This window comes from Callithrix jacchus, chromosome X (assembly GCF_049354715.1).
Source record: "Callithrix jacchus isolate 240 chromosome X, calJac240_pri, whole genome shotgun sequence".
Classification (NCBI taxonomy): Eukaryota; Metazoa; Chordata; class Mammalia; order Primates; family Cebidae; genus Callithrix; species Callithrix jacchus.
This window is the reverse complement of record NC_133524.1, coordinates 43018244-43028227: the sequence shown is the minus strand read 5'-3', so window position 1 is coordinate 43028227 and position 9984 is coordinate 43018244. Positions and strand designations below refer to the sequence as shown.

General features: G+C 35.5%; 1 non-coding gene across 1 annotated transcript; it reads left to right on the top strand.

Annotated features, from left to right (window-relative positions):
* Positions 1 to 3935: 3935 nt before the first annotated feature.
* On the top strand, positions 3936 to 4042 carry LOC118150772 (U6 spliceosomal RNA). The gene has a single exon (XR_004738915.1). It is a non-coding gene; the product is annotated as a U6 spliceosomal RNA (small nuclear RNA).
* Positions 4043 to 9984: the final 5942 nt, after the last annotated feature.

Here is a 9984-nt window from a genome sequence, read left to right as displayed (position 1 = left end):
TTACTAGGTGCCCTGGGCTGCCATCTCACCAGGGAAAAAGCATAAGGCAACAGTGAAATGAAAAGAAGTTGGTGGGCATTCTGGAAAATGCCATCAGTTGAACCTGTCCCATCTCTTCCTTGCTATACTACACTCCAAATAAAAAAGAAAGAGCTTAATCACCTGTAAAATAGGCACTCAACTCAATTTTCCCATGTAGATCTATAAACCCAGCCCCTCCCTTTCCATTCCCTCTTCCTCAGCCCACCGGAACAGGGCTGGAGACAGTCATTTCTTAGAAACACTAAAAATATATATTACATCATTCCTCCCCCATAGCCTTCAACCCCCAACAAAAAGCCAAGTAATTTGAGCCCCTCTGCAAAGCCTGCCATAGCCTCCCTTTGAGGTCTGTGTTTTCCCTATTTATTGTACCTGGGAGACTGACAGACATATGTTTTATGATACATTATATATTAGGCTTGGCTAGAGGCTCCATTTCCATTAAAGATGACTAAAGTACTAAGTTATAACTATGTGGACTGCTCCTGCCATTTGCCTTCTGAAGCTATTCTCTGAGCTGTATTTCTGTCTTTTACTGTGACATTTGCTCACAAAATGAACGGAGTTTGGCCATTAAAAACCAAAGACCCTGCTTCTACAATATTTCTTAGAACTGAGCTCTAGAGCCCTTTTCCTGAATTCCTCCAGTTCTTGGTTCTGACAATTTCCTGAAATAGATGAGTGCTCCCCAAAGCTGCAAAATCACATCTCTCTTTAAAACACCAGCTAAAACTGAAAAAGATAAAATAAAAAACAGATCTACTTTTCCAAAATGGGGTTATGTGAGTCGCTGCTCCCTTCAGGCAATTGTTTGGCAATTGACATGTGGTTTCTGCATACTAATTGGTTAAATGCTCAACCTCATTCATACAATACTTGTGGAAATTGCTATTTTTTTAATGTTGGTTTTTAAAATTTAGAATGATGCCTTTAGATCAATTTAGATACCATGTTATTGCACAGGTAATCAATAAAATAAGGAAAAGATGGTGATAAAAGTAGAAACAACATAAAAAAAAGCGAACCTTCATTAGCATTATAACCTATGAATTATAAGTGGTAAGGGGGAAAAATAACGTCATTTATCCTGTGCAAGAGTCACTGATTAATTGAAAATACACATCAAAGAACTTCATTTGCATTTAGCAGTTTTTGTACTCTGAGAAGCTTTATGTGGGAAGGGGTTCCCTATTGAACACACACAGACATATATAGACCCCTCACAATGCTACAGGAGCCATCATTTCCTCCAACTATGAAGGATGTCCAGCTTCATGGATATATTTACAGACTGGCCCAGAGAGACCACTGAGTTGAACAGTGGACACACAGACAAAGAAGTATTTCTAGATATACAAGTTTGTAGAGAGGATGAGAAATATATTCCTTAGTAATTTTTTTTAAACTGGAAGTGTCCCTCACAGGTGTTTTTCCATCTTCTCATTTCCCACAGTTAATGTTTTAGGAAGGAAAATGTTCCCCCTGATTTCCCATCATGAAGACTGTTACTCAGTTGGATGTGTTGCACCCCCATACACACCAACCTTCACATTTAATGCCACAGGGAATGGCAAAATTCTTTGGCATTGATTGCTCATCCTCTCTCTAAATACAGGATGTTCAATCTCTTTGTAAGTTTCCTTTTGAAAGTTGATGAGATGTTATGGAGGCATATCACTGGAACTTGCTCCACCCTTGCCCTGCCCACAATGAGCAGACACTACTCTGGATATGAACCACTATTTCTAAGAAGCATTCCAATTTGGGTGTTGTGTGTGGCAAATACAGCCTCACAAGACTATTACCAGGGCAGGACTTCCAGAATAGCTAAGCAAGGAGCTCACCAAATCCTCATCCCAAAGTAACAATAAAACTGAATTAAATTGTCAAAAACAACCATTTCAGGAATCTGGAAATTGACCAAAAACAAAAAAAAAAAATGAGAAGCATTTATTCAACAAAAATGATTGAATCGCATAAGAATACAGAGGGATTGGTATTTTTGTCCAAGACTGTTTCATGCTGTTCCACCCAGCTTCATGCCACTGTAGTTCTACCAGGACAGGGCAGGCCTTGAGGACAAGCAGCTCTACAGCTTCAAGAGTTAATGTGATATGGAACGAAGGATGGAAAAACTCATGCCCGAGGGCATGGTTGAAAGCAATAGCAATCTTGGGGGCAAACAGTTGGAAAAAAAAAAACAAAACCATAGCTATCCTGAGGTTGCCTTACTGGCTGGGCCAAACATCATACCAGCAGACGAACAAGAAATGTATCAGCAAGATCCAGGGATCAAGACAGCCAGAGTAGGCCTGAGTAAGTTCCCACATATCCCTAGCAATGTGGAAGGCTGCATGTGTACACATGGCTGTGCTTATGCTCAGGAAAGACTGAAGAGGGTCTTCATCAGCTGCTCGTCCCAGAACGAATGTGAGACTCTAAAAGCACAGAAAGTAAAGACTGACAGACTTGCAAACCGCCTAAACTTTCAATGCCATTTTCCAAACCACACACAGATCCATCAGCATATGGTAAAAGCCTTATTGGCTCAAGGTGTTTGAATCTTTGGCTGACCACTATGCAATGCTGACCCAGACGTGACTCCAAAAAAAAAAAAAACAGGCTTAAAAATAAGATCAAGAATTTTTTTTTAATTGAGTGGAGACATCAGTGGCTGCACACTGTTGGAGAGACAGACAGTATATAGTTATTTCAGTAAATAAATAACAATAATAGCAAATAACAAATAAATAATAAAATAAATAACAAAAACAGCAACAACAAAATCAGGGGAGAGGAATCAGAGTCCAGAGTTGCTATAATATATTATCAAAACTGTCCAGTTTTCAACAAAAAATTACAAGACATGCAAAAAATAAAAACAGGATAGTGTGACTCATACACAAGAACAAAAAAAGCAGCCAACAGAAACTCTCTGAAAGACCCCAGGTGATGGACTTACCAGGCAAAGACTTCAAAGTAGGTGTTGTTAATATGTTCCAAAAACATAAAGGAAAACCTCTTTAAAGAATCAAAAGAAAATACAGTCCCAAGAAAAAATAAAAAGTATTTGAAGTGAGAGATTTCTCAATTACCCTGATTTGACCATTACACATTGTATGCTTGTATCAAAATATCACAAGTACCCCATAAATATGTACAACTATTATGTAATCATAGAAATGTAAAAGATAAAGAAAATATAACAATGACTCATCAAATACAGACTATCAAAGAGAAATTATTTTTAAATGACCATTTTTAAATTCTGGAGTTAAGAATGATAACAGAAATAAAAAATTCACAAACAGGCTCAACAAGATATTTGAGTGGCAAGAGAAAGAATCAGCAAATTTGAAGATAAATCACTATAAATTGTTCAATCTGAATGATGGAAAGAAAAAAATAATGAAGAAATATTAGCAGAGCCTGAGAGACCTGTGAGATACCATTAAGTATTCCAAAATATGTGTACTGGGAGTTCAAAAAGAAGAAAAGAGAAAGGGGCAAAAAAAAATGAAGACATAATGTCCCAAACCTCCCCAAATGGATTAAAAACATTAATCTACATACCCAAGAAGCATAATTAATTCCAAGTAAGATGAACTAAAAGAATTTACAGAGACACATCATAGCCAAGATGTTGAAAGGCAAAGGCAGAGAAAATCTTGAAAGTAGGAAGAGAAAAGCAATTCATCACAGACAAGTAAAACGGAGGCTTGATAGATTAGCAGCTGATTTCTCTTCAGAAATAATGGAGACTCAGAATGCAGCGGGATGACATATTCAAAGTATTGAAAGGCACAAAAGGGCATAAGACAAATAGAAAACAAATGGAAAAATATGAGATAAAATATAAATATATCAATAACTACAATAAAAATCAAACGATTGTGCTCACTTCAGCAGCACATACCCTAAAACATCAATGATACAAAGAATATTAGAATGGCTTCTGTGCAAGAATGACATGCAAGTTCATGAAGTGTTACACATACTTTTGAGTTTTTAAAAAAATCCAATCCCAAAGGGTTACATAATGAGTAGTCCTATTTATATAACATTTTTGAAATGACAAAATTTTAGAAGTAGATGCCAGATTAGTAGTTTCCAGGGATTAGGGATGGGGCAGGGGTGTGGGTGGCAGGGATGTGGGTAAAATTATGAAAGGGAAATATGAGTGATACTTGTGGTGTTGGAACTGTTCAGTACCTTTACTGTGGTGGTGAATACACTATTCTACACAGGTGATAACATTACATATAACTTAATAAACCCCCGTTCCCCACAAGAAAACAAACACACACACACACACACACACACTCATGCACACACATGCGCGATTACAAATGAAGCTAGGGAAATAGAAATAAGAGCTATGAATTATACCAACAACAGTATCCAAATTATAATATTATACTATAGTTTTGCAAAATGTTACTGTTGGAGAAAACTAGGCAAAATGTACCAGGGACTGTTCTGGGTTATTTCTTAGTACTATACATGAATATACAATTATGTCAATAAAAATTTTAATTAAAAAAAGTAAAAGGATTAAACATCCAAATTAAAAGGCAGACACAGTTATACTGGATATAAAACAAGACCCTACTATATGCTGCCTGCAAGAGAAACACATAGATTCAAAAACACAAAAAGTAAAAGTTGAAAGTAAAAGTACAAAAATTATACCATGCAAATAGCAATCATGAGAGAGATGAAGTCACTATACTAGTAACAGACAAAACAGACTTTAAGATAAAAAATATTGCTTCAGACAAAGAACATTTTACGATTATAACGGGTTAGTTAATCAGGAAGATATAACAATTGCAAAGTATACACATTCCTAACAACAGAGCTCTAATATACATGAAGCAGAAACTTACAGAATTAAAGTAAGAAATAAAAAATTTCACAAGAATAGTTGAAGACTTCTATAGTCCACTCTGTAGAATGGATAAAACAACTAGACATAAAATCAGCAGAGACAAAGAAGAATTGAACAACATTACCAATCAACTGGATCTAATTGACATCTATAGTACACCTCACCCAAAAATAGCAAAATATACATTCTTTTGAAGTACACAAGGAATATTCTTGAAGATAGACCATATGCCAGGTACCATGGTTTGAATATTGTTCATCCTCACCAAAATTGATGTTGAGGCTTGGTCTTCAGTGTGGTGATTTAGGGAGGTGGCACCTTTAAGAAATGAGTAGGTCACTAAAAGGGATTAATGCCTTTCTCATGGGAGTGAGTTCTCTCATGGAACTGGATTAGTTACCATGAGAGTAGGTTATTATAAAGTAAGGTTACCTCTTGTGTTTGGTTTCTTTGCACATGCTTTTTCACCTTCTGCTTCTCCACCATGTTATGATGCAGCATGTAGCCCTCACTGGAAGGCAACCAGATGCAGCCATCCAATCTTGAACTTCCCAGCCTCCAGAACTATCAGTCAAATAAACCCATTTCTTTATAAATTATCCAGTCTCAGGTATTCAGTTGTCACAGCAGAGAATGGATTAAGACACTTGGCCACAAAATCAAACTTAATAAACATAAAATGATTAAAACAATACAAAATATGTCTTCCAACCATATTGGAATCAAATTATGAATGAATTTAAAAACTGTGAAGTCAATAAATACTTGGAAATTAAACAACACACTTCTAAATAAGCCATGGGTCACAGAAAAATTGCAAGGGAAATCGGAAAGGAACCGAAGGAAAACAGAATCACAATATATCAAACTTTAAAACATAGAAAGAAAACTGTGTTTAGAAAGACCTTTATATCTGGAGACAACAGATGCTGGAGAGGATGTGGAGAAAAAGGAACACTTTTACACTGTTGGTGAGAGTGTAAATTAGTTCAACCATTGTGGAAGACAGTGTGGCGATACCTCAAGGCCTTAGAAATAGAAATTCCATTTGACCCAGCAATCCCATTACTGGGTATATATCCAAAAGACTATAAATCGTTCTACTATAAGGACACATGTACAGGAATGTTCATCGCAGCACTGTTTACAATAGCAAAGACCTGGAATCAACCCAAATGCCCATTGATAATAGACTGGATTGGAAAAATGTGGCACATATACACCATGGAATATTATGCAGCAATCAGAAATGATGAGTTTGTGTCCTTTGTAGGGACATGGATGAATCTGGAGAACATCATCCTCAGCAAACTGACACAAGAACAGAAAATGAAACACCGCATATTCTCACTCATAGGTGGGTGATGAAAAATGAGAACACATGGACACAGAAAGGGGAGTACTAAACACTGGGGTCTATTGGGGGGAAAAGGGGAGGGCCAGTGGGAGGGGGAGGTGGGGAGGGATAGCCTGGGGAGAAATGCCAAATGTGGGTGAAGGGGAGAAGAAAAGCAAAGCACACTGCCATGTGTGTACCTACGCAACTGTCTTGCATGCTCTGCTCATGTACCCCAAAACCTATAATCCAATAAAAAATTAAAAAAAAAAATAAAAAAATTAAAAAATTAAAAAAAAAATATGTAAAATCAGTAAAAAAAAAAAAAGAAAGACCTTTATATCTTCAAATGCCTATATTTAGAAAAAAGATCTCCAATGAATAGCCTAAACTTTTATCTTAATAAGTAAAAAAGAAGAGGAATCTAAACTCAAAGCAAGCAAAAAGAAGAAGTAATAAAGATCACAGTGAAAATCAATGAAATAGAAAACAGGAAACTATAGACAAAATCAATGATACCAAAAATTGGCTCTTTGCAACAAAATTGACCAAAAAATTAGATAAACTGAGCAAGAAAAAAAGGAGAAAACATAAATCGCCAAATTCAAGCATGAAAGGGAAAACATCACTACTGACCTTATAGAAATTAAAAGGATTAAATGAGAATACTATGAACAACTGTGTACCAGAAAATTCAACAATTTAAATAAAATGGACATATTCCCAGAAAGACATGAATCACCTGAACTAATGCAAGAAGAAATTTAAAAATATGACTAGACATATAACAAGAAATTGAATTAATAATTTTAAATCTTCCCACAAAGAAAAGTCCAGGCTAAGATGGCTTTACTGATGAATTCAATTAAACATTTAAAGAAGTTAAATCAATCCTTCATAAGTTCTTCCAGAAAATAGGGGAGGAGGAAACTCTTCCCAATTAATTTTCTGAGACCAGTATTACCTTGATGCCAATGCCAGACAAAAACATGACAAGAAAGGAGGACTACAGACAAATATACTTCATGAATAAAGATGCAAAATTTGTAATACAATTTCAGTAAGCTAAAATAACAGGAATGTGAAAAATATTAAACATCATACCAAGAGATTCTTTTAATTCCAGGAATGCAAGATTGATTTAACATGTGAAAATTGATGTAATGTATTATATTAATAGGATGAAGGACAAAAACCACAGGATCATCTCAACAAATTCAGAAAGAGCATTTTCCAATATCTAATATCCATTCATTATAAAAACTCTCAACAGACTATCATCTATGAAATATCTATAGATAAAATCATACATAATGGTGAAAGACTGAATGTTTCTTTCCAAGACTAGGAATAAGGCAAGGATGTTCACTCTCATCAGTTCCATCTAACATTGTAATGGAAGTCCTAGCTAGTACAATCAAGCAAAAAACAAAAAGAGGCATCCAGGTTTGAAAGAAAGAAGTAAAACTATCTCTGTTCCCAGTTTACTGAGTTTATCCTACTTGGAGTTTGTTGAGTTTCTTTGATATGCAGATTTATGTTTTTCATTATTTCTCAGATATTCTTTCTTCCCCTGTCCTTCTCTCCCCTTTCAGACTCCCATTATATGTATGTTAGTACACAGGTCACTGAGACTCTATTCATTCTTATTCATTATTTTTTCTTTCTGTTCCTCATTTTCTCTTCTGCCAGCTCAAATGTGCTATTGAGCCCCATTAGTGAATTTTTCATTTCAGTTGTTTTACATTTCAACTCCAGAAGTTTTGTTTGGTTCCTTTTTATAAAAGCATACCTCAGAGATATTGCAGGTTTAGTTCTAGATCATCACAACAAAACAAATACTATGATAAAGCAAGTCACATGAATTTTTGGTTTTCCAGTGCATATAAAAGTTATGTTTATACTATACTGTAGCCTATTGTGTGCAATAGCATTATGTCTAAAAAATGCATATTAATTTAAAAATACTTTATTGCTTTAAAAGTGCTGGCAGAGACACAAAGTAAGCACATGCTGTTGGAAAAATGGTGCTGATAGACTTGCTCAGTGCAGGATTGCCAAAAACCTTCCATTTGTAAAAAATTCAGTATCTGCAAAGTGCAATAAAGTGAAGTGCAATCAAATGAGGTGTGCTTGTAATTTCTATCATCTATTTTAAAGTTTTCATCTACAAAGTCAAACATCTGGGATTCTTTGGGGACAGTTTCTGTTGATTGTCATTTTTTCTGCTCTGTATGGGCCATATTTTCTTGTTTCTTTGCTTACCTCATAAATTTTTGTTGAAAGCTGGATATTTTGAATATTGTAATATGGCAACTCTGGAAATCAGATATTCCCTAATCCCCCTTATTGATGTTACTGCTTGTTGTTTTTCTAACAACTTTACTGATAGAATTCTGTAAAGTCTATACTCTTTGTTACGTTTGGTCACTGAGGTCTCTGTTCTGTCAGCCTCGTGATTAGCCAACAACTGTACAGAGATTTCCATAAATGCCCGCAACCAAAAATTCTCCCACTGTTTGCAGAGGGGTTCTCTGTGCATGTTGATGCATGTCTTCAACATTCAGACAAGCAGTGTATGACACTACCTTGGTCTTTACCTCTGGTTTATGCAGAGCCGCAAGGTTGGCCAGGGAGGTGAGCTTAGGGCTTTCTCAGGTCTTTTCTGAGCATTCACACAGACTTGGACTTGAATGCAGCCTTCTAGTTTCCCAGAAATATGTTGGAAGTTTTCAAAGCCCTTATTCTCCTACACATCTCAGACTTTCCTCTCAAGCTTTTTGGTTAGTCTGTTTTTTGTCTCAACCATTATCCATTGCCTCAGGCAGCAATAAATAAAATATTTGCCTGTAAATATTTCAACAAATACACCCCCAGGTAGACTGGGTGAGTTTGGAGCTAGGCAAGATAAAGACATATCTTGTGAGTACGTATTCCAGAGGATCACCAGACAGATCAACTAAAGGCAATTATTTGCAAATGAGGTCCTTCTGCCCCATCTAGTACTGGTATTGCAATGCAGGATATTATTTTCAAGGCTATAACTAAGCTGGGAGTGGTAAATAAAACCAGGGTGGGTTAAAATGCTACAAAGCTCTGTTCTTGACAGTAATCAGCAATTTTTCTTAAATAAGCACTCTCTGAGTTGCTGCAAGCTTTTGGTTAATTTTCAGACTTCTTAAAAAGTTGATTCTGACAGTTTTTGCCACTTTTTTTCATTGCTTTTATGAAGAGGCAGACTTCTGGAGTTCCTTACTCCATTTTCAATGATTTCATTTTCTATTCACAGATGACATGATCTTGTATATTGAAAGTCCCAAAATATCCACTGAAAAACTATTAGCAGTAATAAACAAGATCAACAAAATTGTATAATAGAAGAGCAATAGACAAAAAAATTGTATTTCTAGGTACTTATTACAAATTATTGGAAAAGGAAATTAAGAAACAGTTCCATATATAATAGCACCTAAGAGAATAAAATACTCAGAAATTAGTGTGATAAAAGAAGTTTCATTTGTACACTGAAAACTATAAAACATTGTGCCAATAAATTAAAGAAAATATGAATAAATTGAAAGAGATTTTATTTTCACAGATTGGAAGATTCAGTATTATTAAGATGGCAATTTTCCCCAAATTGGTCTATAAATTCAATGCAATTCCTATCAAAGTCCTAGCTGCCATTTTTACAGAAACTTGGGGGTTATCCTAA